The sequence below is a fragment of the Schistocerca serialis genome, chromosome 8 (assembly GCF_023864345.2).
Source record: "Schistocerca serialis cubense isolate TAMUIC-IGC-003099 chromosome 8, iqSchSeri2.2, whole genome shotgun sequence".
Taxonomy (NCBI): domain Eukaryota; kingdom Metazoa; phylum Arthropoda; class Insecta; order Orthoptera; family Acrididae; genus Schistocerca; species Schistocerca serialis.
The window spans coordinates 338,066,183-338,093,816 of NC_064645.1; the positions used below are offsets into that span (position 1 = coordinate 338,066,183).

The window sequence follows — 27,634 nt, forward strand, 5'->3', positions numbered from 1 at the left end:
GTTTCCAATCATCAACAGTTCAATGTCGGTGTCAACGGGCCCAGGCGAGGCGTAAAGCTTTGTGTCATCAAGGGTACTGAGCGGGCCTTTGCCTCCTAAAGTCCATATCAATGATGTTTCGTTGAACGGTACGCACGCTGACATTTGCTGATGGCCCAGCATTGAAATCTACGGCAATTTGCGGAAGGTTTGCACTTTTGTCAAGTTGACTGATTCTCTTCAGTCGTATTTGGTCCCGTTCTGGAAGAATCTTTTTCCGGCCGCAGCGTTGTCGGCGATCTGTTGTTTTACCAGATTCCTGAGATCCACGGTAGACTCGTGATGTGGTCGTACGGGAAAATCTCCACCTCGTCGCTACCTCGGAGATGCTTGTCCCATCGCTTGTGCGCCACTATAAGACCACGTTCAAACTCACTTAAATCTTAATAAGCTGACATTTTAGCGGTAGTAACCGATCTAACCACTGCGCCAGACGTGTTGTATAGGCGTTGCCGACCGCAGCGCCGTATTCTGCCTGTTTACATATCTCTGTATTTGAATTCGCATGCCTATACCAGTTTCTTTGGCGCTTCAATGTAAATTTACTAGTAGCATATCACTAGTTACAGTATCGTCCTGTACGATACTTTAATAAACTTTTAAGAAGTTAGAGAGATGTCGTGTGACTGGGGCCTCCCGTCGGGGAGACCATTCGCTGAGTGCAAATCGTTCGACATGACGCCACTTCGGCGACTTTCGCGTCGCTGGCAATGGAATGATGATGATTAGGACAACACAACACCCAGTCCCTGAGCGGAGAAAATCTCCGACCCAGCGGGGAATCGAACCCAGGACCTCAGGATTGACATTCCTTCGCACTGACCACTCAGCTACCGGGGCAGGGCGTTACAGAGATGGAATGTGACATAACTCGTCGTGTGAGCTTCAGGAAGCGAATTGCGCTTTGACTCTGTTACGTGTTTGTGGTAATTCACGATACGTATGTTACTCAGTATCGGCCACGGGTGAGGCAGATAAATAAATGAGTTTGCCGCGAATGATTTTTGTCACAGTAACACGGCGGTGTACTTCGCGATAAAAAGTCTAGTCCGAATTATAGCTAAATTCGAGTTAGTGAGGATTTCCTATATACAGGGTGGTCCATTGATCGTGACCGGGCCAAATATCTCACGAAATAAGCATCAAACGAAAAAACTACAAAGTACGAAACTTGTCTAGCTTGAAGGCGGAAACCCGCTAGATGGCGCTGCCATAGGTCAACTGCGTTTTTTTTTAAAAATAGGAACCCTCATATTTTATTACATATTCGTGTAGTACGTAAAGATATATGAATGTTTTAGTTGGACAACTTTTTTCACTTTGTGATAGATGGCGCTGTAATAGTCAGAAACATATGGCTCACAATTTTAGACGAACAGCTGGTACCAGGTAGGTTTTTAAATTAAAATACAGAACGTAGGTACGTTTGAACATTTTATTTCGGTTTTTCCAATGTGATACATGTACCTTTGTGAACGTATCATTTCTGAGAACGCATGCTGTTACAGTGTGAGAACCTGTAAATACCACATTAATGCAATAAAAGCTCAAAATGATGTCGGTCAACCTCAATGCATTTGCAATACGTGTAACGACATTCCTCTCAACAGCGAGTAGTTCGCCTTCCGTAATGTTTGCACATTCATTGACAATGCGCTGACGCATGTTGTCAGGCGTTGTCGGTGGATCACAATACCAAATATCCTTCAACTTTCCCCACAGAAAGAAATCCGGGGACGTCAGATCCGGTGAACGTGCGGGCCATGGTATGGTGTTTCGACGACCAATCCACCTGTCATGAAATATACTGTTCGATACCGCTTCAACCGCACGCGAGCTATGTGCCGGACATCCATCTTGTTGGAAGTACATCGCCATCCTGTCATACTACATCTTGTAGTAACATCGGTAGAACATTACGTAGGATATCAGCATACATTGCACCATTCAGATTGCCATCGATAAAATGGGGGCCAATTATCCTTCCTCCCATAATGCCGCACCATACATTAACACGCGAAGGTCGCTGATGTCCCACTTTTCGCAGCCATCGTGGATTTTCCGTTGCCCAATAGTGCATATTATGCCGGTTTACGTTACCGCTGTTGGTGAATGACGCTTCGTCGCTAAATAGAAGTATGTCATCTTCCCGTAATTTTTCTTGTGCCCAGTGGCAGAACTGTACACGACGTTCAAAGTCGTCGCCATGCAATTCCTGGTGCATAGGAATATGGTACAGGTGCAATCGATGTTGATGTAGCATTCTCAACACTGACGTTTTTGAGATTCCCGATTCTCGCGCTATTTGTCTGCTACTGACGTTCGGATTAGCCGCGACAGCAGCTAAAACACCTACTTGGGCATCATTATTTGTTGCAGGTCGTGTTTGACGTTTCACAAGTGGCTGAACACTTCCTGTTTCCTTAAATAACGTAACTATCCGGCGAACGGTCCGGATACTTGGATGATGTCGGCCAGGATACCGAGCAGCATACATAGCACACGCCCGTTGGGCATTTTGATCACAATAGCTATACATCACCACGATATCGACCTTTTCTGCAATTGGTAAACGGTCCACTTTAACACGGGTAATGTATCACGAAGCAAATACCGCCCGGACTGGCGGAATGTTACGTGATACCACTTAATTATACGTTTGTGACTATTACAGCGCCATCCATCACAAAGCAAAAAAAGTGGTCCAACTAAAACATTCATATTTCTTTACGTAATACACGAATATGTAATAATAAATGGGGGTTCCTATTAAAAAAGAAAAAAGCAGTTGATATCCGTTTGACCTATGGCAGAGCTATCTAGCGGGCCAACCATAGCGCCATCTGGTTTCCCCCTTCAAGCTAGACGAGTTTCGTTCTTGGTAGTTTTTTCGTTTGACGCTTATTTCGTGAGATATTTGGCCCGGTCACTATCAATGGGCCACCCGGTGTCCCACGCTATCGCTCCGGCGACTACTACAAACAAAAGTTGGATGATTTAAAAACTCCATCAGTGCTCAGTTCCACTACTGCTGTTTTCTCCTTTGTACAACGTTACAACCTGCTAGAAATGTGATGAGAGTTACTATTTCGGTTGAAGCTCTACATCTATACTGCTAAAGTTGGCTTTCAGTGCATAGCCGAGAATGTTTCTGTACTAGTGTGATATCTCACCTTTCCTTTTCCTTTCATGTGTGGCGCATGGTGCTAAGTCTTGCGCCAGTTGAGCCACATTGAGAACATAAACCAGATAAACAATATACATCCGTTATATTGGAAAATATTTTATTGCAAAATACATAAATCAAAATACTCCACCTTTGGAGAAAAATTGGTCAATAAAAGTTTGTGATAGGATTAACAATGAATTTATAAATAACCAAGTTTAGCTGAAGCATACAATGATGAACGGTGAAAGGTAATGTTCACTCGAAAGTAAAGCAAAATAACGTAGTGAAGGTCGTCTCCGATACAAAGTTCCTGGAAGTATCCGATACAGAGGCTGAGTCCCGGCGATGATGAAACCAGGCCTGGTGGCTCCGTCAATCGGCAGCGTCGTAAGTTGCAAAGGTTCCAGTCGAGGCACTAAATGTGAAACTGCAGGTGAGTCAGCGCCTGGCTCAGAGCACGACGTTGATGACTCGGAACGGCTTTGCGCCTTCCTAAGACTCCAGGTGGAAATATTAGAGGAACTATTTGTGATCACCTGGTCCGCGGAGGCAAACAGGTCCACACGGCCAGTGTCCTCTAGCGGCGCTCGGAATGCCGCCCATAGACCGAGGAAGCATGCATGGTTGACTTCTGTTATCTGCTAAGGTAACGTCTTTGAGGTTAGACCACTTGATATGATCTGTAGGGTATACAGCCCATACACAACACCCCTCCCCTCTCTCATAGGAAGAAAGGGAGTAGCACATCTCATTGTCTGAGAGCCTGGTGTTTCTTCGTTGGCCATCTTTGTAACTGGTGACTGCAGCAGGCTTAAGTCGACGTTCATGTCGGGACCAGGGATAGGCAGATCTCATCAGAGGGCAGAATGTGTGGACCCTGTGGCTATGGAGGTTGTGTTTTATCGTTCAGCCCGATTCTGGAACAATAAATGGTGATAATTCACTGCTAGGAGGCTACGCTGTTTTCAGTAGGTGCACTTGGTTCACATGCTTGGAGCAAATGGAGTTCTCATGTAATAGTACTTCCACCAAGGCGCGTCCCAATAAACGACTTACTACTGCTGGGGGCCAACGGCGGCGATTTTTGGAGAAGACTAATGCCCAGATATCATCTTTGATGGAATAATTGTGGTGTCGAGACGGTGGATGGGGAGATGGAGCTCTCGTGGGTTGCTGCTGTCCATGGAGTTTTTCTGCAGAGTTGGTACCGTCATGAGGGGTGGAGTGATAAGACGCCAAAAACAGAGTGAGGACTTCGTCTACAACATGATGGCGGTATAACTTTGCTACTGTGACCTGAATGTGTGGACTAAGCATCCCACTAATCCAGTGGATGTGGGATGAGAAGGTGCTGTAAGCATACGGTGATGCCGTTGGAAGAATAAAAAAAGGTGAATTCGGAAGATGTGAAACGAGGCCTGTTGTCGATAAGTATGGTTTCTGGGAGTCTTATAGAGAAGATTTATGCCAGAGCCTGTGTAGTCTGTCTCGAGGATATTGAAGAATCCGAGAAATGTAGGTGAATCCGGTTCCGGCATCAACCAGAATAAACCAAGAATAGCCAAGGAAGGAGCATGCAAAGTCTAAATGGAATTGCAATCAGGGTGCTGAAGCATTTGGCTGTGGAAAGTATCTACGAACGGGTATTGCCTGTCTGCCTTGACAGGTTTCACATGCTGCCACCAAGTTCGCAATATGTCATCGGTACCTCGTGAATACACACGTTGATGGGCCAGCACCTTCGTGAGCATAATTTCCCAGTGGCCTTGCTGTAGGAGGTACAAGTATGGTGCCGCAAGGCGCATCGGATCACGACGTCAGTGCGACCATTTTCTCCTTGCAACAAAAGGACGCTGTTGAGGGTGGAGAACTCGTGGCGCATGTGCCAAAATGCTTGGGCTTTCAGGTGAACCAACTTTTTCTCCGATCCGTCAGCCACCCTCGGTGCACTAGATGGAGGAGTTCTCGAATGACCGAGTCAATTTGTTCAAATGGCTCTGAGCACTATGGGACTTAACTTCTGAGGTCATCAGTCCCCTAGAACTTAGAACTACTTAAACCTAACTAACCTAAGGACATCACACATATCCATGCCCGAGGCAGGATTTGCACCTGCGACTGTTACGGTCGCGCGGTTCCAGACTGTAGCGCGTAGAACCGCTCGTTCACCCCGGCTGGCTGACCGAGTCCTCTGAGGAGTGATGGACGATTACCTTTATATTCAAGGAGAGTGTGGCTACAGCTTCTTCCGCTTCTGCGTCCATGTGGCAACAGATTTCTGGTTCTGAACTGACTGTGTGTCCATCCCAGTAGTAACGTGACGAGAATGTTGGCGTTGGTATGTTGAGTTGTTGAGAGATATAAGTTACTGTAAGAGTAGCTAGACGAAATCAATGCCCGTCTCTGCAGGCGAAGCGCTGATTTGGTCAGAATGTTGGAGTCTGTCCTGAATAATGGTAAAAGAGGTTCATGGTCAACCAGTAACATGAGATGTCGGCTGTATACATAATTTTAGAATTTCTCTAGGGCAAACACAATAGTCAGAGTCTCATTTTCTGTTTAGCTGTAGTTGTGTTGCGCCTGTGTCAACGTGTGAACGCGATAAGACATTCCACATCATCTACTTCGTGGAATAACATCGCACCCAAGAAATAATCAAAAGAATCGGCTACTACAATTGAAGGTCTTGATGGTGTGTAGGCCAGAAGGCATGTCTCCAGAAGGCACGTCTAAAAGACAGGGCAGGCTTATCACAGGTGGGAGTCCAATCAAACTTCACATTTGTGCGTAACAACTGATGCTTGTGTAGATCCACTGTGCCTTCTAGAATGACGACGTCATGCAGGGAGTGCCACAAAAAGAATGGCACAAAACGTTCTCCAGATGATAATGCTCTGTCTTAGTTGTTTCATACCATACACGCCAACAGCCATCTATCTGGTGGAGCATAAAACGTGATTTATCTGGAAAGGCCACCTGTCGTCGCTCAGTGGGCATCCAATTGCAGTACTGGCGTGCAGCTTCCAGCTTCCATCGCCAATGAACGGCAGTCATCAGCAATCTTGATTGTATGAACCAGGCGCCTGCTGTGGAGGCACATACGCTGTAAGTTTTGAGGGGCACGTCATTTCTGTCATCTATGGCTCGTGATGCACCATAGTTGCTCGGCACTGGCTTTGGAAGAGCCATTTTGTTGTAAGACAGTATATTTTAAAATAGGTGGCACGCAAACGGTTTACAATCATAGATTTGTCGGAAATGCTTCCACCCTTGGCCTGAAAGCCAATGATGACCCCCTTTTGGACGTCAGATAAATCGCTCGCTGCCCACATTACAACTACTCTACCATTTACCCGTGGTCTAGGGGTAGCGTCTTTGATTCATAGTCAAAACGTCTTCGGTCCCGGGTTCGATCCCCGCCACTGCCTAAATTTTGATAAATAATCAGCATTGCCGGCCGAAGACTTCCGGCATAAGAAGTCAGCCTCATTCTGCCAACGGCGGAGGAGCGGAGCGGATACAGGTTCAGGGCACTCTCTTGTCCTAGGAGTGGGAAATTGCCCCTAAAGGCGGAAGAATCACCAATGATCAACGACATGAGGATGCAGAAGGCAATGGAAACCACTGCATTAAAGACACGTAACGTGTATCCACAGGACATGTGGTCTGTAATTGAATAAGTGTCATGATGATCTCTCCACTGGCAAAGGACTCCGGAATAGTCCCCCATTCGGATCTCCGGGAGGGAACTGCCAATGGGGAGGTTACCATGAGAAAAAGATTGAATAATCAACGAAAGGATAACGTTCTACGAATCGGGGCGTGGAATGTCAGAAGCTTGAACGTGGTAGGGAAACTAGAAAATCTGAAAAGGGAAATGCAAAAGTTCAATCTAGATATAGTAGGGGTCAGTGAAGTGAAGTGGAAGGAAGACAAGGATTTCTGGTCAGATGAGTATCGGGTAATATCAACAGCAGCAGAAAATGGTATAACAGGTGTAGGATTCGTTATGAATAGGAAGGTAGGGCAGAGGGTGTGTTACTGTGAACAGTTCAGTGACCGGGTTGTTCTAATCAGAATCGACAGCAGACCAACACCGACAACGATAGTTCAGGTATACATGCCGACGTCGCAAGCTGAAGATGAACAGATGGAGAAAGTGTATGAGGATATTGAAAGGGTAATGCAGTATGTAAAGGGGGACGAAAATCTAATAGTCATGGGCGACTGGAATGCAGTTGTAGGGGAAGGAGTAGAAGAAAAGGTTACAGGAGAATATGGGCTTGGGACGAGGAATGAAAGTGGAGAAAGACTAATTGAGTTCTGTAATAAGTTTCAGCTAGTAATAGCGAATATCCTGTTCAAGAATCACAAGAGGAGGAGGTATACTTGGAAAAGGCCGGGAGATACGGGAAGATTTCAATTAGATTACATCATGGTCAGACAGAGATTCCGAAATCAGATACTGGATTGTAAGGCGTACCCAAGAGCAGATATAGACTCAGATCACAATATAGTAGTGATGAAGAGTAGGCTGAAGTTCAAGACATTAGTCAGGAAGAATCAATACGCAAAGAAGTGGGATACGGAAGTACTAAGGAATGACGAGATACGTTTGAAGTTCTCTAACGCTATAGATACAGCAATAAGGAACAGCGCAGTAGGCAGTACAGTTGAAGAGGAATGGACATCTCTAAAAAGGGCCATCACAGAAGTTGGGAAGGAAAACATAGGTACAAAGAAGGTAGCTGCGAAGAAACCATGGGCAACAGAAGAAATACTTCAGTTGATTGATGAAAGGAGGAAGTACAAACATGTTCCGGGAAAATCAGGAATACAGAAATACAAGTCGCTGAGGAATGAAATAAATAGGAAGTACAGGGAAGCTAAGACGAAATGGCTGCAGGAGAAATGTGAAGACATCGAAAAAGATATGATTGTCGGAAGGACAGACTCAGCATACAGGAAAGTCAAAACAACCTTTGGTGACATTAAAAGCAACGTTGGTAACATTAAGAGTGCAACGGGAATTCCACTGTTAAATGCAGAGGAGAGAGCAGATAGGTGGAAAGAATACATTGAAATCCTCTATGAGGGTGAAGATTTGTCTGATGTGATAGAAGAAGAAACAGGAGTCGATTTAGAAGAGATACGGGATCCAGTATTAGAATCGGAATTTGAAAGAGCTTTGGAGGACTTACGGTCAAATAAGGCAGAAGGGATAGATAACATTCCATCAGAATTTCTAAAATCATTGGGGGAAGTGGCAACAAAACGACTATTCACGTTGGTGTGTAGAATATATGAGTCTGGCGACATATCATCTGACTTTCGGAAAAGCATCATCCACACAATTCCGAAGACGGCAAGATCTGACAAGTGCGAGAATTATCGCACAATCAGCTTAACAGCTCATGCATCGAAGCTGCTTACAAGAATAATATACAGAAGAATGGAAAAGAAAATTGAAAATGCGCTAGGTGACGATCAGTTTGGCTTTAGGAAAAGTAAAGGGACGAGAGAGCAATTCTGACGTTACGGTTAATAATGGAAGCAAGGCTAAAGAAAAATCAAGACACTTTCATAGTATTTGTCGACCTGGAAAAAGCGTTCGACAATATAAAATGGTGTAAGCTGTTCGAGATTCTGAAAAAAGTAGGGGTAAGCTATAGGGAGAGACGGGTCATATACAATACGTACAACAACCAAGAGGGAATAATAAGAGTGGACGATCAAGATCGAAGTGCTCGTATTAAGAAGGGTGTAAGACAAGGCTGTAGGCTTTCGCCCCTACTCTTCAATCTGTACATCGAGGAAGCAATGATGGAAATAAAAGAAAGGTTCAGGAGTGGAATTAAAATACAAGGTGAAAGGATATTAATGATACGATTCGCTGATGACATTGCTATCCTGAGTGAAAGTGAAGAAGAATTAAATGATCTGATGAACGGAATGAACAGTCTAATGAGTACACAGTATGGATTGAGAGTAAATCGGAGAAAGACGAAGGTAATGAGAAGTAGTAGAAATGAGAACAGCGAGAAACTTAACATCAGGATTGATGGTCAAGAAGTCAATGAAGTTAAGGAATTCTGCTACCTAGGCAGTAAAATAACCAATGACGGACGGAGCAAGGAGGACATCAAAAGCAGACTCGCTATGGAAAAAGAGGCATTTCTGGCCAAGAGAAGTCTACTAATATCAAATACCGGCCTTAATTTGAGGAAGAAATTTCTGAGGATGTACGTCTGGAGTACAGCATTGTATGGTAGTGAAACATGGACTGTGGGAAAACCGAAACAGAAGAGAATCGAAGCATTTGAGATGTGGTGCTATAGACGAATGTTGAAAATTAGGTGGACTGATAAGGTAAGGAATGAGGAGGTTCTACACAGAATCGGAGAGGAAGGAATATGTGTAAAACACTGATAAGGAGAAGGGACAGGATGATAGGACATCTGCTAAGACATGAGGGAATGACTTCCATGGTACTAGAGGGAGCTGTAGAGGGCAAAAACTGTAGAGGAAGACAGAGATTGGAATACGTCAAGCAAATAATTGAGGACGTAGGGTGCAAGTGCTACTCTGAGATGAAGAGGTTAGCACAGGAAAGGAATTCGTGGCGGCCCGCATCAAACCAGTCAGTAGACTGATGACCAAAGAAAAGCTATTTATATACCCTCCCCTGCTAGTGCTGCCACGTGCCACGTGGGAGTGGTTACTGCATTTTGACGTCGAACATAGGTGGTGGTCGCATTAATTTGGATGGACCATATACGTGGTACATACATTTTTCAATTTTTTTATATTCAAAATGTTTCAATAGTTTTATGTTGCATTTCTGGTATTTAGCGAATGTAATTTTCATAAGTAAACTGACTTTTTTCTTTAGTGTTTGCATGTGGTTCCAGTGAGGAGAGTTTTAAATGTAGTGGAGGAAAAAGTCAGCAAGATTGCAGATGGAGTTGAGCATAAGATGGTGGAAGCACTCGAGATGCTCCTCTTAGTAACCGAGAAACAGTCGAACGAGAAGTCCTTAAGGTGAGAGAGAACATTGAATGTATGCAACCTGTTCCTGCTGTGGAAACAGAGGAAGTATGGTCCTTCCTTGAATCTCAAAAAAAATCAGGAGGTGATGAACAAAAAGCAGTGCAAGCACACTCCCGCAATGGTATATGATAAAAAAAATTTCAAAGAAAAGTTTGCTGCAGTTGAAACGATAGTCGTGATGGAGCTTCAGATAGGGGAATGTCAGTGCACGCACTGGGATGTGCGAGTACAGAGAGTCAAACCAGGATTATGATCATTCTTCTGCCCATCACGCGCAACGAGAAAGTCGCTGCCCTCCTATGGGCAGTCATATGATTTACATGAAACTGAAACTTTCGATTACAAATATTTCTTATTTGAAGAAAAGCTGATAGTTTAGAGACAATGGAAACACGCTACACCCGCACACCTAAATAGTGAAGTTTGATTATTCTTCGCCCCTTACTTTGCCTCCGTGCCACTGATTGGAATTCGTGTGCGAATACCATGGAGGTGAATCTGCTATGTGAATGGGACCTGTGGCACAAGAATGCCTATCAGACAAGCAGTTCAAGGGAGTGTTCTTGGAAATTACTGGTCATACACAGCACAAGACAAGGTAGATCATGATGGCATGTTGATAAATTTTGAAGGTTCAGGTTTCAATAGTCTAGTAAAATTTTTCGAAGGAGTGCTAAGGAAGAACCAATTTCTGGATGCGCCATTCAGTCCCGCTGAGATAATTCGACTCGGTTGTATGAAGTTGCCTACAGTTAGGTTCCCGCACGATGATGTACGTATGACATAGAAGCTTTTGAGAGGTTGTTGCAAGAGTTAGACTTTGTGAGGGAAGTTGAGACAGCTTGGTATAGATCAGAGGAATTGTAACAAGCCATACTGAAATGAAATTTCACTCAGACGGTGGAGCTGACTTCAAGTCTTACGATCAGAACCAAGGAAACTAATTTCCATAGGATTGAGACAATTTCCATAGGAATAATGCGTGTAATATTTGACAAGAATTGTGTGAGCCAGAGTGATTCAGACCTCCGGTTCAAACTATAGAAATACAGTCTCTAGATCCAAGGAACAATGCAAGTAACAAATTCGCACCACCCCAGAAGCTACTTTGGTGGGAAGCGTGGATGTGATATCCAAGGACCCCGACGAATTACAAGTTAAATCAATTCAGTATACTGAACTTTGAGATGTATTTGACTGTAATTAGAAGCGAAATCGAGTTTGAGCACTAATAATATGGAGCCTAGGATTATTACAGCTAAACGTACAGGGTGTTTCAAAAATGACCGGTATATTTGAAACGGCAATAAAAACTAAACGAGCAGCGATAGAAATACACCGTTTGTTGCAATATGCTTGGGACAACAGTACATTTTCAGGCGGACAAACTTTCGAAATTACAGTAGTTACAATTTTCAACAACAGATGGTGCTGCAAGTGATGTGAAAGATATAGAAGACAACGCAGTCTGTGGGTGCGCCATTCTGTACGTCGTCTTTCTGCTGTAAGCGTGTGCTGTTCACAACGTGCAAGTGTGCTGTAGACAACATGGTTTATTCCTTAGAACAGAGGATTTTTCTGGTGTTGGAATTCCACCGCCTAGAACACAGTGTTGTTGCAACAATACGAAGTTTTCAACGGAGGTTTAATGTAATGAAAGGACCGAAAAGCGATACAATAAAGGATCTGTTTGAAAAATTTCAACAGACTGGGAACGTGACGGATGATCGTGCTGGAAAGGTAGGGCGACCGCATACGGCAACCACAGAGGGCAACACGCAGCTAGTGCAGCAGGTGATCCAACAGCGGCCTCGGGTTTCCGTTCGCCGTGTTGCAGCTACGGTCCAAATGCCGCCAACGTCCACGTATCGTCTCATGCGCCAGAGTTTACACCTCTATCCATACAAAATTCAAACGCGGCAACCCCTCAGCGCCGCTACCATTGCTGCACGAGAGACATTCGCTAACGATATACTGCACAGGATTGATGACGGCGATATGCATGTGGGCAACATTTGGTTAACTGACGATGCTTATTTTTACCTGGACGGCTTCGTCAATAAACAGAACTGGCGCATATGGGGAACCGAAAAGCCCCATGTTGCAGTCCCATCGTCTCTGCATCCTCAAAAAGTACTGGTCTGGGCCGCCATTTCTTCCAAAGGAATCATTGGCCCATTTTTCAGATCCGAAACGATTACTGCATCACGCTATCTGGACATTCTTCGTGAATTTGTGGCGGTACAAACTGCCTTAGACGACACTGCGAACACCTCGTGGTTTATGCAAGATGGTGCCCGGCCACATCGCACGGCCGACGTCTTTAATTTCCTGAATGAATATTTCGATGATCGTGTGATTGCTTTGGGCTATCCGAAACATACAGGAGGCGGCGTGGATTGGTCTCCCTATTCGCCAGACATGAACCCCTGTGACTTCTTTCTGTGGGGACACTTGAAAGACCAGGTGTACCGCCAGAATCCAGAAACAATTGAACAGCTGAAGCAGTACATCTCATCTGCATGTGAAGCCATTCCGCCAGACACGTTGTCAAAGGTTTCGGGTAATTTCATTCAGAGACTACGCCATATTATTGCTACGCATGGTGGATATGTGGAAAATATCGTACTATAGAGTTTCCCAGACCGCAGCGCCATCTGTTGTTGAAAATTGTAACTACTGTAATTTCGAAAGTTTGTCTGCCTGAAAATGTACTGTTGTCCCAAGCATATTGCAACAAACAGTGTATTTCTATCGCTGCTCGTTTAGTTTTTATTGCCGTTTCAAATATACCGGTCATTTTTGAAACACCCTGTAGAATAAATTTGTGTGACATTTTTGACAACTGAAGCGAGATATTGGCCATTTCAGACGAAGCTTTCTTGAAATGTGAAGGAATTAGCAGCTGACCTGTGCTGTCACTGCAAAAAATGAAGACAAAGTGGGCGATTTTTGGGAAGAATGTTGGACTAAGGAAGCAGGTGTAGCATGATTGTCTTGTGAAGGCCGCAAGTTCGAGCGGAACCTTTTAGTCATCCTCCACCTACCAATAGATACGAGACTGGGTGTTTGGGAAACTTCTTCAGCCTAGCCGAAACGAGCTTGGAAACATGTGGTTGGGCATTATCCAAGAACCAAATGATGCCGTCGGCCGGCCGAAGTGGCCGAGCGGTTCTAGGCACTTCAGTCTGGAACCGCGCGACCGCTACGGTCGCAGGTTCGAATCCTGCCTCGGGCATGGAAGTGTGTGATGTCCTTAGGTTAGTTAGGTTTAAGTAGTTCTAAATTCTAGGGGACTTACGACCTCAGATGTTAAGTCCCATAATGCTCAGCGCCATTTGAACCATTTGATGCCGTCCGTCAACATTCTTGGGTGTTTGGAATTGATGGCACTCTTCAATTTTTTCAAAGTCTCCATTTACCACTGTGCCATATTCCAGAAAGTCAGTGAGTAATGGGCTCTGGCAGTCAAAGAAATAGGTTATCATGACTTTTCCGGAGTTAGCATTCCTGTTGTTTCGACTAAATAATGGTTCCATAGGCAATCGCAAATATTTATTCATGAAGACGTTGACAGTCTCACAATGAGCTAAATATATGAACGATTATGCCGATTGTCTTTGAAAAAAATGAACAGTTTACTTTTTCTCACCTGTCACGTTTTAATTTGACTGCTCCTTATATACATCGAAAACAGTAACGGCTTTCATATCTCTCCGTTGAGTTACTTCCGAAATAACTCTTTCATGTGACGATGTCGCCCTCTTAAGAAGGACGTGTTGTGTTTTACCTTCTAGAAAATCCTAAATACAGCCACTAAACTGGTCCTTTTGTCCGTAAATTCTTATGTGACGAACAATCGCATACTTTCCGCAAGTTAAGGAACGCTGGATTAACTTGGACGCTACAGTTTACTGCCCTCAAGAACTCACGAACGAACAGAGCGATTTGAGTTTCACAAGATGGTTGCGTACTACGCATTGATAGTGAGGGATGTGGTCCTCCCAGAATGAATACTTTTAAATGGAATGAAACGTAGAATGGCGGCAGGAGGTGCAGTGATAATAATCATTATAGTTTCACCGAGTAGTTCTGATTATTTACTCCGCAATAGGCAGGCAGGCTGTTGCGGGTAGACTAATGCGAGCAGTTCGCCAGAAGTCACACCATAGATTTTCAGGGAACTAGTGAGGTTTTGTGATAAAAGAAAAACAAATATAGTACTCCAATTATGCATGATGGAGACAAGGTCTGTAGGGCGTGTCTAGTTCAAGTATTATATTACAATTTGAATTGGTCAGGTAATGGGCGTTGCTAAGTGGAGCTTGAGGTAGTGTGAAGAGTGACTGGACTGTGGGTGGCTGGGAACAAGTGGCATGAATGACGCCATATCCTGTGGCATTCCGATGAAATGGTTTGGATCAGGCGAATAGCTAGAGGCCGTTACCTGCCATCATGTGTAAAGACATCAATGAAATAAGGTGGAGATCGTGTTACGCTTTTTTTTTGTGTGTCTATAGGGTGTGGTCTTCTTATTGTGCTTACGAAAACGCTAAATGTGATTGGATATGAACACAATATACAGCATCGTATAAGGTATACAACAGAGGGACAGTTTTAGGTCATGACTGTGTTAGGATGACAATCTACATGTACATCTACATCTACATAGATACTCAGCAAATCAGTGTACGATGCGTGGCGGAGGGTACCCTGTACCACTGCTAGTCATTTCCTTTCCTGTTCCAGTTGCAAATAGAGCGAGGGAACAATGACTGGCTATATGCCACCGTATAACCTCTAATTTCTCGTATCTTATCATCGTGGTACTTGCACGCAATGTATGTTAGCGGCAGTAGAATCGTATGGCGGTCAGCTTCAAATGCTGGCTCCCGAAATTTTCTCAATAGTGTTTCTCGAAAAGAACGTCGCCTTCTCTCCAGGGATTCCCATTTAAGTTCCCGAAGCATCTCCGAAACACTTACGTTTTGTTCGAACAAATCTAGCAGCCCGCCTCTGAATTGCGATGTCCTCTTTCAGCGGAACTCGGTACGGATCCAAAAATCCGAGCAGTACTCAAGAATACGTTGCAACAGCATCCTTGGGTGCGGTCTCTTTTGCAGGTGAACCACTTATTCCTAAAATTCTCGCAATAAACAGAAGTCGACCACATTCCCTGCAACAGTTCTCATATTCTCCTTCCACCTCATGTCGGTTTGCAACGCTACGCCATATGTTTAAACGACTTGACCCTTGTCAAACAGGACACTACTACTACTGTATCCGCACATTACAGATTTGTTCTTCCTACTCATCCGCATTAACTTACATTTTTCAACATTTAGGACTAGCTGACGTTCATCACACCCTGTGGAATTTTGTCTGCGTCGTGTTATATCTTCCTACGGTCACTCAAAAAAGTGGTTCAAATGGCTCCACTATGGGACTTAACTTCTGAGGTCATCGGTCCCCTAGAACTACTTAAACCTAACCTAACCTAACCTAAGGACATCACACACATCCATGCCCGAGGCAGGATTCGAACCTGCGACCGTAGCGGTCGCGCGGTTCCAGATTGTAGCGCCTAGAACCGCACGGCCATCCCGGCCGGCTAAGGTCACTCATCTACTACACCTTACTCTACACCACAACATCAGCAGCAAACAACCGCAGATTGCAGACCACTGCGTCCGCCAATTCATTTATATATAGAGAGAATAAAAAGCGGTCGTATCACGCTTCTCTGGGGCACTCCTGATGATACCCTTGTCTCTGACGCACACTCACCGTCGACGAAAACATACTGGGATCTACACACATCAAAAAAAGTTTTGTACCACTCAAGTTCCCCTAAAATCCTGAAAATAGACGTCGACGGTGGATATTGTATCACAGACATAGTCCCTTTGACTGTTCAGAGATGTCACTAAACCTCCCCCCAGAGATGTAAACAACCACGCATGAGTAGCACCTATTAGATGGAGGCGGGTCCGACAGCCGATCAGTTCCAGTAATTCCACCAGGGAGGAGGTACACGGATCGTGTTGTCTGTAGTTCAGCCATGCCTAGAGGGTCACTACAGCAGTTTGATCGCGTCCGTATTGTTACTTTGTGCCAGGAAGGGCTGTCAACAAGGGAAGTGTCCAGGCGTCTCGGAGTGAACCAAAGCGATGTTGTTCGGACATGGAGGAGATACAGAGAGACAGGAACTGTCGATGACATGCCTCGCTCAGGCCGCCCAGGGGCTACTACTGCAGTGGATGACCGTTAACTACGGATTATGGCTCGGAGGAATCCTGACAGCAATGCCACCTTCTTGAATAATGCTTTTCGTGAAGCCACAGGACGTCGTGTTACGACTCAAACTGTGCGCAGTAGGGTGCATGATGCGCATCTTCACTGCTGACGTACATGGCGCGTTACAGATGGGTTCAACAACACGAAGAATGGACCGCTCAGGACTGGCATCACGTTCTCTTCACCGATGAATGTCGCATGTGCCTTCAACAAGACAATCGTCGGAGACGTGTTCGGAGGCAATCCGGTCAGGCTGAACGCCTTAGACACACTGTCCACCGAGTGCAGGAAGGTGGAGGTTCCCTGTTGTTTCGGGGTGGCATTGTGTGGGGGCGACGTACACCGCTAGTCGTCATGGAAGGCGCCGTAACGGCTGTACGATACGTGAATGCCGTCCTCCGACCGATAGCGCAACCGTATCGGCAGCATATTGGCGAGGCATTCGTCTTCATCGACGACAATTCGTGCCTCCCTCTTGCACAGCTTGTGAATGGCTTCCTACAGGATAACGACATTGCTCAACTAGAGTTGTCAGCATCTTCTTCAGACTTGAACCCTATCGAACATGCCTGGGATAGACTGAAAAGGGCTGTTTATGGACGACGTGATCCACAATCACTCTGAGGGATCTACGCTGAATCGCCATTGAGAAGTGGGACAATTTGGACCAACAGTGCCTTGATGAACTTCTTGATAGTGTGCCACAACGAATACAGGCATGCATCAAGGCAAGAGGACGTGCTACTGGGTATTAGAGGTGCCTGTGTGTACAGAAATCTGGATCACCACCTCTGAAGGTCTCGCTGTATGTTGGTGCAAGATGCAATGTGTGGCTTTCATGAGCAATAAAAAGGGCGGAAATGATGTTTATGTTGATCTCTGTTCCAATTTTCTGTTCAGTTTCCGGAACTCTCGGAACCGAGGTGAAGCAAAACTCTTTTTGATGTATTACTTAAGAAGTCTTTGAGACACTCACGTATCTGAGAACTTATTCCATATACTCGTACCTTCGTTAACAGCCTGCAATGGGGCATCGTGTCAAATTTTTCCGGAAGTCTAGACATATGGAATCTCCCTGTTACCCTTCATCCGTATTTCGTGGTATATCATGTGAGAAAGGGCAAGCTGAGTTTCGCACGAGCGATGCTTTCTAAAACCATGTTGATTCGTGGACATAAGCTTCTCATTCTCAACAAAGTTCAGTGTGCATCCTATCATAAAAACGGCATCCGAGAGGCAATGATTTGTGGAGAATAACATTACCCAACAGAGTTCAAGCCGTCATAAAGATGAAGGATGGACAAACCCATAAGTCAATTGATATGGACAGAGTTCGTAGTATGAATACTGAGTCACCTTTTTCTTTTCTGATTAATATTCCTGCTTCTGTAGTATTGTTTAGCAGGTTTCCTGCGAGAGTATACTGGGAATAATGAGTGAACTTAGGAATTCTGTTGAGAAGTTTACGGTTTCGTCTTGGTTCATCATTACATCAATGATCAAAAATATCCGGACCCCTATTAGTAGTAGTAGTAAGTATTCTGCCTGCGGCAGGCCTTGTCGTGTGTTAAGCTTCTTCCTCTTTTGCCTGTCCATAGTCAGTCATTTCCAGCTTTAAAATGGTCCAATTTTTGGTAATTTTAGCGTAGAGTATGACAGTAGAGTATGCAGCACAAGGGAAAATATTCCAATGTTGCGGAGAGATTAAAGCGAAACGTGTTTGGCGCACGGACAACTATATGTTGCGTGGTCGAGTGTTGGTCAGCCAGAAAACTAATTCGTTTTTGCACACGAAAGCAAAAAGTCAACTGTAATTTATAAAAAATTTACTTTGAATACGTTAGATGGGATGCAGATGAGGTGATAACTGCATACACTTTTTAGTTCAGAAAAGAAACAGAGTAAAATAATCGAAGTGAGACCTCTTCACCTTGTTCCTACATAATAAACATGCTGCACAGTCCAATAATTTCCTGCGATGCAAACTTTCCTGGCTACCTGATGTTGGCGTACTGGCCTTCCTATGCTCTATTCAACACTTTCAAAGCTATTGTCCATACCGCGGCCGGAGTGGCCGAGCGGTTCTAGGCGCTACAGTCTGGCGCCGCGCGACTGCTGCGGTCGCTGGTTCGAATCCTGCCTCGGGCATGGATATGTGTGATGTCCTTAGGTTAGTTAGGTTTAAGTAGTTCTAGGGGACTGATGACCTCAGAAGTTAAGTCCCATAGTGCTCAGAGCCATTTAAACCATATTGTGCATACCAAAGTATGCTCTACCACGACGAAGTAGCGCTACGAATACTGATGTCAATATTGTTGAACATGATTAGACGTTTCTGGACGCCAACAGTATCCCAGTCTTGTCATAAATCGATTTCTACCATCATCTCAGCTTTCCTTAGGTTGTGGGGAACGGGATTACATCCTTCAAAACTATGTTGCCACATAAACGGCAGTATGCTTGCAAGCAGGACAGAGGCCAACATGACGGTAAAACGATTGAGCCAAACGTCCCTGATGGATACTACTAAAGAGATGGATCCATGAATAAAATTGGTCTTCGTCACAGTGTTCACTGTCTGATCACAAGTATCCAGACACTCCTACGTAATGCGGAGTTGACCACTAGGAGTCACGAGAGACGCACCTGCCAAGAGGATAGAGACTTGTGTTGTCAGAGTAACAGCTGAATGTGTCGGTCAGGAGAGTTCGGCGACTTCGAGCGTGGTCTAGTAATTGGACGTCACCAGAATAATAACTCCAGCAGTGACTTTCTATTCCTTCTATAACTTCCCAAGTCGACTGTTGGTGATGTGACTGTGAAGTGGAAACGGGAAGGAACACGTGCATCTGCACCAAGACCAAACAGACCTCATGTACTGACGGACAAGAATCATAGAGCATTGCAGAGGGTGGTTGTGAAAAATCGCATGAAATATGCTGAAGGCATAACGTGTAATTGCTAAAGTGCTACCAGAAGTCCAGCTAGCACAATGAGTGTGTACAGGAAGTTCAAAAGAATAAAGTACAATGGGCGAGCAGCTCCTCAAAGGCACACATTACAGTGCTCAGTACTAACCGACGTTTGACGTAGTGGTGAGAGGACATTGGATGAGTGGAAACGAGAGATTTGGGGTGATGCATCACGCTGCACCCCGTACCAATGCGATAGAAGGGCTTGGATTTGGCGAATGCCAATGTTGTGGCACAGGGGCCTTTTTAGTGGTTAGTGTGTGGCCTCCTTATTCTGGTTACGGAAACGGTAAATGCGGAAGGATATAAACACAATTTAAAGTATTGGAGGTATGAATTAAAGAACGCCTGAAGTCACAACTTTTTCGTGTTTTATTAACCACACGATGCACTTCGGACCCTGTGGGTTCATCGTCACGTGTAATTTGCCTTAAGGCATGTTTTATTTCTTCTCTTGAATGAGGTGAAATGCATATTCCTGTCACGAAAAGGTTTAATGTTAGGTTATGAATTTCGTAAGTCGAACGTGGAAAATATGTGCAAATGAACAGTGTAAACTTACCACATAATCCAAGGAAAGCATTTTTAACGTTTTAGTACCGGCAAACATTCTTTTCTGCGTCGTTTTAGTACATGTCACTTCATTCAAGATGTACATTTGCACACACATGTTAATAAACGCTTCACAGACGTTTTTGTACATGGCGTTGTCAAAGATGAATTTATTCGTAGTGCTAATGACATAACTATTAAACAATTGACATATGCCAGAAATAACTTAAGAAAAGTCTTTAAAATTACTGAAATAACTATTGCTTGCGAAATCTGTTTGTTCATTTAACATAGACTCTGTTTTTTTTATTTTGTGTAGGTATATCTCCAGTTGTTCTAACAGACTTAGGGTCTTACCATTGGCTTCGTTATGTAATATTACCAAATTGTTTTCGAGAGTGTTGATGACATGTTTCGTTTCCAACATATGTTGTGCAATGACTGATTTTTCGTAATACTTGAGCCTGAAAGCATTTACATGTTTTTGAAAACGGGTCTTGAAGTTCCTGCCTGTTTTCCCTAAATAGTAGGCAGGACAACTGGGGCATGATACTGTGTACACTCCGCTGTTGTTGTATGTTTGTGTATTTGATTTTACGTTATGGATGAGTAGGTTTCCTAACTTATTATTGGTTGAGAATGCAACTGTTACATTTGTTTTTCTGAATAGGTTGGGCTATTTTTTGTGATATGGGGCCCAGGTGTGGGATAGTGGCGAATATTTTCTCTTCTTTCACGGTGTGTCCAATGGCTACAAGCCAAAACAACTCACAATTCAAGTAGACAAATACACAAAAGTAAGACAACGAGTGGACACACTGTGAAAGAAGAGAAAATATTCGCCAGTATCCAGTACATGGGCTCAGTATCAAAAAAGCAGAGCCGACAGTTATTCTTTTGTAGATATACCACGTTGAACTAGTAAACAACGAAGAATGGTTTGCAAATACTAAACACATACTCAAGAATTAATTTAAGTAGAGTTTTGTAACTTTTTCGTGAGCCAGCTATACTTCGTTAGGATACACTGGACAGTACTGGAAGTAACACCTGACCTCGCTACGGCGAGATTTGTTGGTTAGTTCCGCCTTAAATCTTTCCAGAGGTTCACAAAAAAATGGTTCAAATGGCTCTGAGCACTATGGGACTCAACTGCTGAGGTCATTAGTCCCCTAGAACAGAACTAGTTAAACTTAACTAACCTAAGGACATCACAAACATCCATGCCCGAGGCAGGATTCGAACCTGCGACCGTAGCGGTCTTGCGGTTCCAGACTGCAGCGCCTTTAACCGCACGGCCACTTCGGCCGGCAGAGGTTCACAGATATTTGACGGCTGTGACCGAGTCCAGTGACTGATCGTTGTTCAAAAGATATCACGCCATTTCGAATGAAAATTCCATTACATTTAAGAGTTTTTATGGCAATTTGTCAATCTTTACACCAATCGTTGGACGTCTGTAAGCCTTTTGCATTGAACCAACATTTTATAATTACGTTAATTCCCTGTACAAAACTTCATAGTCTGCGAACCGATTCAAGAGGAGAAAAATTCCAACAAAGAGAATAAACGATACATTTATTCTGCAAAGGAAATGTGGAGAGAAGTGCTGGGTAAACTCGACGCCACATGTAAGATGATATCGATGTAGTGGCGCTATCGTATCTCTTGTCAAGGACATCCGATTAATATAAGAAGCTAGCCGCACGGCGTGATAGAAATTGCTTTCCTGGCAGCATCAGTGACGACAGGCGTACGGAGGTAAGCTAGCGCTTATCGCAAAGCAGGGCTGTTCAATGATCGATACACTCAAAACACCAATGTTCAGAGTTTATACATTGATGTTTGCATATCGATACTGAAGACTTTGTGGTAGGTCGTAATATAGATGTTAAAGACAAAATTTCGACCTTCGATGTTAGCACGAAACCAGTCTACCTGCAAGCCGGCCGAAGTGGCCGTGCGGTTAAAGGCGCTGCAGTCTGGAACCGCAAGACCGCTACGGTCGCAGGTTCGAATCCTGCCTCTGGCATGGATGTTTGTGATGTCCTTAGGTTAGTTAGGTTTAACTAGTTCTAAGTTCTAGGGGACTAATGACCTCAGCAGTTGAGTCCCATAGTGCTCAGAGCCATTTGAACCAGTCTACCTGCTATCACTGGAAATAACTGTTTTGTCATTTAAACCAATATTTTTCTGAACGTATATCGTAACGACACACTTACTACTTGGCAAAGATGGTTGTTAGGGGGGTGGGGGCTTCAAGGGGTTCAAGGGGTTAGTGGAGCGGGAGGGAGGGAGGGAGGGAGAGAGAGAGAGAGAGAGAGAGAGAGAGAGGGAGAGAGAAAAATTTTAGAATGAACTAAGGTAGGAACAGTGCCTATTTTTGTATTTAAGCGTGGACTAATATATTGCATTGTTCATTTAGTTCAACCTTTAGCGGTGTCAAGAAGTGCTGTAAACACTTGATACGTTACAGAAAACAGAGGAACCAGATTTTATTTACGAAATGATCATTATAAAATAACAGAAGAAATAGTAATTTGCAAACCGGAATAGAAATGGACTTACCGTCAGAAAGAAAGCATTCTAGAGCTTAAACAATATCTATTAGAAATATGAGGTTACATCTTCGATACCTCCCATTGAACGCAAAAAAAGCTACAGAAAGTTGCACTTAAATATTTGAGCTGCATAGACACATTGCTAGTTTCTCAAAGACTGATGTTCAGTCTGTCAACAACGTAGTAATCTGGAGGGGAAACTTCTCTCAAAAATGTTGTTTTTACAATCTGCAGACATAGCGTTGTAGGGTATGTAATATTAATTTTTGCTGTATTTATTGGTTAATAAATACATTAGATGTATTTGTGTATTGATTTTTATGCCTTTTTATAAATTCATCTTTTAGCATACATGTTAAAAACATCGCAATTTTAGGAAAGATTATTTCTGGTCATCGAAATTTATACATCGATGACGAAACCGATATCAGCGTCGATGAATCATCAGCCGTGATGATATATCAGCGTAAATTATTTCTGACCCTCGACGTACATACATCGATGATGAAATCGAAATTAGCGTCGATGATTTGCCAATGTCGCACATCCCTATTACGAAGTCCATATTCCAGTTTCATTTAACACAATGTCACTTAAAAATAAACAGCTGCTGAACTCACTTTAGTCCGGTGGTATCGATCATGGGAGCTGAGTGTTTTGAGCGTATATATTCACCTAATCCCCCAGTTTCAGCAATTAGTGTTCCATCTATCATGCTGTAACGCTTGGGTAGACTACATCTACATCTACATCCATACTCCGCAAGCCACCTGACGGTGTGTGGCGGATGGTACCTTGAGTACCTCTATCGGTTCTCCCTTCTATTCCATTCTCGTAATGTTCGTGGAAAGAAGGATTGTCGGTATGCCTCTGTGTGGGCTCTAATCTCTCTGATTTTATCCTCATGGTCTCTTCGCGAGATAAACGTAGGAGGGAGCAACATACTGCTTGACTCTTCGGTGAAGGTATGCTCTCGAAACTTTGACAAAAGCCCGTACCGAGCTACTGATCGTCTCTCCTGCAGAGTCTTCCACTGGAGTTCATCTATCATCTCCGTAACGCTTTCGCGATTACTAAATGATCCTGTAACGAAGCGCGCTGCTCTCCGTTGGATCTTCTCTATCTCTTCTATCAACCCTATCTGGTACGGATCCCACACTGCTGAGCAGTATTCAAGCAGTGGGCGAACAAGCGTACTGTAACCTACTTCCTTTGTTTTCGTATTGCATTTCCTTAGGATTCTTCCAATGAATCTCAGTCTGGCATCTGCTTTACCGACGATCAACATTATATGATCATTCCATTTTAAATCACTCCTAATGCGTACTCCCGGATAATTTATGGTATTAACTGCTTCCAGTTGTTGGCCTGCTATTTTGTAGCTAAATGATAAAGGATCTATCTTTCTGTGTATTCGCAGCACATTACACTTGTCTACATTGAGATTCAATTGCCATTCCCTGCACCATGCGTCAATTCGCTGCAGATCCTCCTGCATTTCAGTACAATTTTCCATTGTTACAACCTCTCGATACATCACAGCATCATCCGCAAAAAGCCTCAGTGAACTTCCGATGTCATCCACAAGGTCATTTATGTATATTTTGAATAGCAACGGTCCTATGACACTCCCCTGCGGCACACCTGAAATCACTCTTACTTCGGAAGACTTCTCTCCATTGAGAATGACATGCTGCGTCCTGTTATCTAGGAACTCCTCAATCCAATCACACAATTGGTCTGATAGTCCATATGCTCTTACTTTGTTCATTAAACGACTGTGGGGAACTGTATCGAACGCCTTGCGGAAGTCAAGAAACACGGCATCTACCTGGTAACCCGTATCTATGGCCCTTTGAGTCTCGTGGACGAATAGCGCGAACTGGGTTTCACATGACCGTCTTTTTCGAAACCCATGCTGATTCCTACAGAGTAGATTTCTAGTCTCCAGAAAAGTCATTATACTCGACCACAATACGTGTTCCAAAATTCTACAACTGATCGACGTTAGAGATATAGGTCTATAGTTCTGCACATCTGCTCGACGTCCCTTCTTGAAAACGGGGATGACCTGTGCCCTTTTCCAATCCTTTGGAACGCTACGCTCTTCTAGAGACCTACGGTACACCGCTGCAAGAAGGGGGGCAAGTTCCTTCGCGTACTCTGTGTAAAACTGAACTGGTATCCCATCAGGTCCAGAGGCCTTTCCTCTTTTGAGCGATTTTAATTGTTTCTCTATCCCTCTGTCGTCTATTTCGATATCTACCATTTTGTCATCTGTGCGACAATCTAGAGAAGGAACTGCAGTGCAATCTTCCTCTGTGAAACAACTTTGGAAAAAGACATTTAATATTTCGGCCTTTAGTCTGTCATCCTCTGTTTCAGTACCATTTTGGTCACAGAGTGTCTGGACATTTTGTTTTGATCCACCTACCGCTTTGACATAAGACCAAAATTTCTTAGGATTTTCTGCCAAGTCAGTACATAGAACTTTACTTTCGAATTCATTGAACGCCTCTCGCATAGCCCTCCTCACACTACATTTCGCTTCGCGTAATTTTTGTTTGTCTGCAAGGCTTTGGCTATGTTTATGTTTGCTGTGAAGTTCCTTTTGCTTCCGCAGCAGTTTTGTAACTCGGTTGTTGTACCACGGTGGCTCTTTTCCATCTCTTACGATCTTGCTTGGCACATACTCATCTAACGCATTATGTACGACGGTTTTGAACTTTGTCCACTGATCCTCAACACTATCTGTACTTGAGACAAAACTTTTGTGTTGAGCCAACAGGTACTCTGAAATCTGCTTTTTGTCACTTTTTCTAAACAGAAAAATCTTCCTACCCTTTTTAATATTCCTATTTACGGCTGAAATCATCGATGCCGTAACCGCTTTATAATCGCTGATTCCCTGTTCTGCGTTAACTTTTTCAAATAGTCCGGGTCTGTTTGTCACCAGAAGGTCTAATATGTTATCGCCACGAGTCGGTTCTCTGTTTAACTGCTCAAGGCAGTTTTCAGATAAAGCACTTAAAAAAATTTCACTGGATTCTTTGTCCCTGCCACCCGTTATGAACGTCTGAGTCTCCCAGTCTATATCCGGCAAATTAAAATCTCCACCCAGAACTATAACATGGTGGGGAAATCTACTCGAAATATTTTCCAAATTATCCTTCAGGTGCTCAGCCACAACAGCTGCTGAGCCAGGGGGCCTATAGAGACATCCAATTACCATGTCTGAGCCTGCTTTAACCGTGACCTTCACCCAAATCATTTCACATTTCGGATCTCCGTCAATTTCCTTCGATACTATTGCACTTCTTATCGCTATAAACACGCCTTCCCCTTCACTGTCCAGCCTGTCTCTGCGGTATACATTCCAATCTGAGTTTAGGATTTCATTACTATTTACATCTGGTTTCAGCCAACTTTCTGTCCCTAGTACTATATGGGTGTTGTGACCGTTTATTAATGAGAGCAGTTCTGGGACCTTTCTGTAGACGCTCCTGCAGTTTACTATTAGCACATTAATATTGTTATTCCCTGTTGCATTTTGCCTACTCCTACCTTGCTGCGTCTCAGGAGGCGTCTTGTCGGGCCTAGGGAGGGGATTCTCTAACCTAAAAAACCTCCATGTGCATTCCACACGTACTCCGCTACCCTTGTAGCCGCTTCCGGCGTGTAGTGCACGCCTGACCTATTCAGGGGGACCCTACATTTCTCCACCCGATAGCGGAGGTCGAGAAGCTACATGAACGAAAGTGCGTTGGATATCATAAAGTCCAAAACGTTAGCAAGGAATGACGAGAGTGGGAAGTGGAGTTCACAAAACATCGAACTTCATAATTTCATAATACGAGAAGATCTGTTTTACGACGAACGTGTAAAAATAATATTCCTAGATGGATAGTGAATTTTACAGAGTTTAGTTTTTGAAGAGAAAGGTATCAATAATTGTTACTGCAGAACTTTAAGATTCATCTGGTTCTTTTCTCGGAATTCTGTATTTCTATTTTACATTAGACGAAAGTATCATTGTAGGCAAAGCAAGGGATTCCCGTGGAGAAAGTTTAAGGAGCATTGAAACCCCATATATCGCCATTGTTACATTTATAAGTTTATGCAATAAAGTACAGGGAGCGAAAGATTATTTACAAATTGTACAGCAACTAGGGTACTGTTATAAGAGAAGAAGGACATGAAAAGGAAGCAGTGGTTGAGAATGAAGAAAGACAAGACCGCCCCAGATGTTATTCAATCTGTACATTCAGCAAGCGTTAAAGGGAACTATGGAGAAATTTGGAAAGGAAATTAATGTTCACGGTGCAGAATTAAAAACTTGCTGATTACAATGCAATTCTATCAGAGACTTGGAATGTGAATTGTGCCTTGAAAATGGGCTATAAGATGAACTTGAACTAAAATGAAACAAGAGTGATAAATGTTGTCGAATTAAATTAGACGATGCTGAAGAATTAAATGAGGAAATGAGACACGAAAGGTAGGCGAATTCTACCCTTTGGGCAGCAAAATAACTAAGGACGGCCGACATGGAGTGGACATAAAATCTACTAGATTGGCTATAGCAGAAAAAGCATTTCTACAAAAGAGCAGTCTGTTAACATCAGCCGGCCGAAGTGGCCGAGCGGTTAAAGGCGCTACAGTCTGGAACCGCACGACCGCTCCGGTCGCAGGTTCGAATCCTGCCTCGGGCATGGATGTGTGTGATGTCCTTAGGTTAGTTAGGTTTAAGTAGTTCTAAGTTATAGGGGACTTATGACCACAGCAGTTGAGTCCCATAGTGCTCAGAGCCATTTGAACCATTTTTGTTAACATCAAGTATAACTTAAGTGCCAGAAAATCTTTCTAGAACGTATATATGTGGGGTTCTGTTCTTTCCGACATGTCTGTTTTTGCTTCAGCGGCCGCATACAGGGTGAATCACTTAACATTTGCACCGCAAATGTTGCATAAATGCTGTGCGGCCTTTGCAGAAT

At 43.8% G+C, this 27,634-nt stretch overlaps 1 protein-coding gene across 1 annotated transcript in view; it reads left to right on the plus strand.

Annotated features, from left to right (window-relative positions):
• Positions 1 to 27,634, plus strand: part of LOC126417006 (luciferin sulfotransferase-like) — a 114,814-nt gene that overhangs the window by 18,435 nt on the left and 68,745 nt on the right. The window lies entirely within an intron of this gene.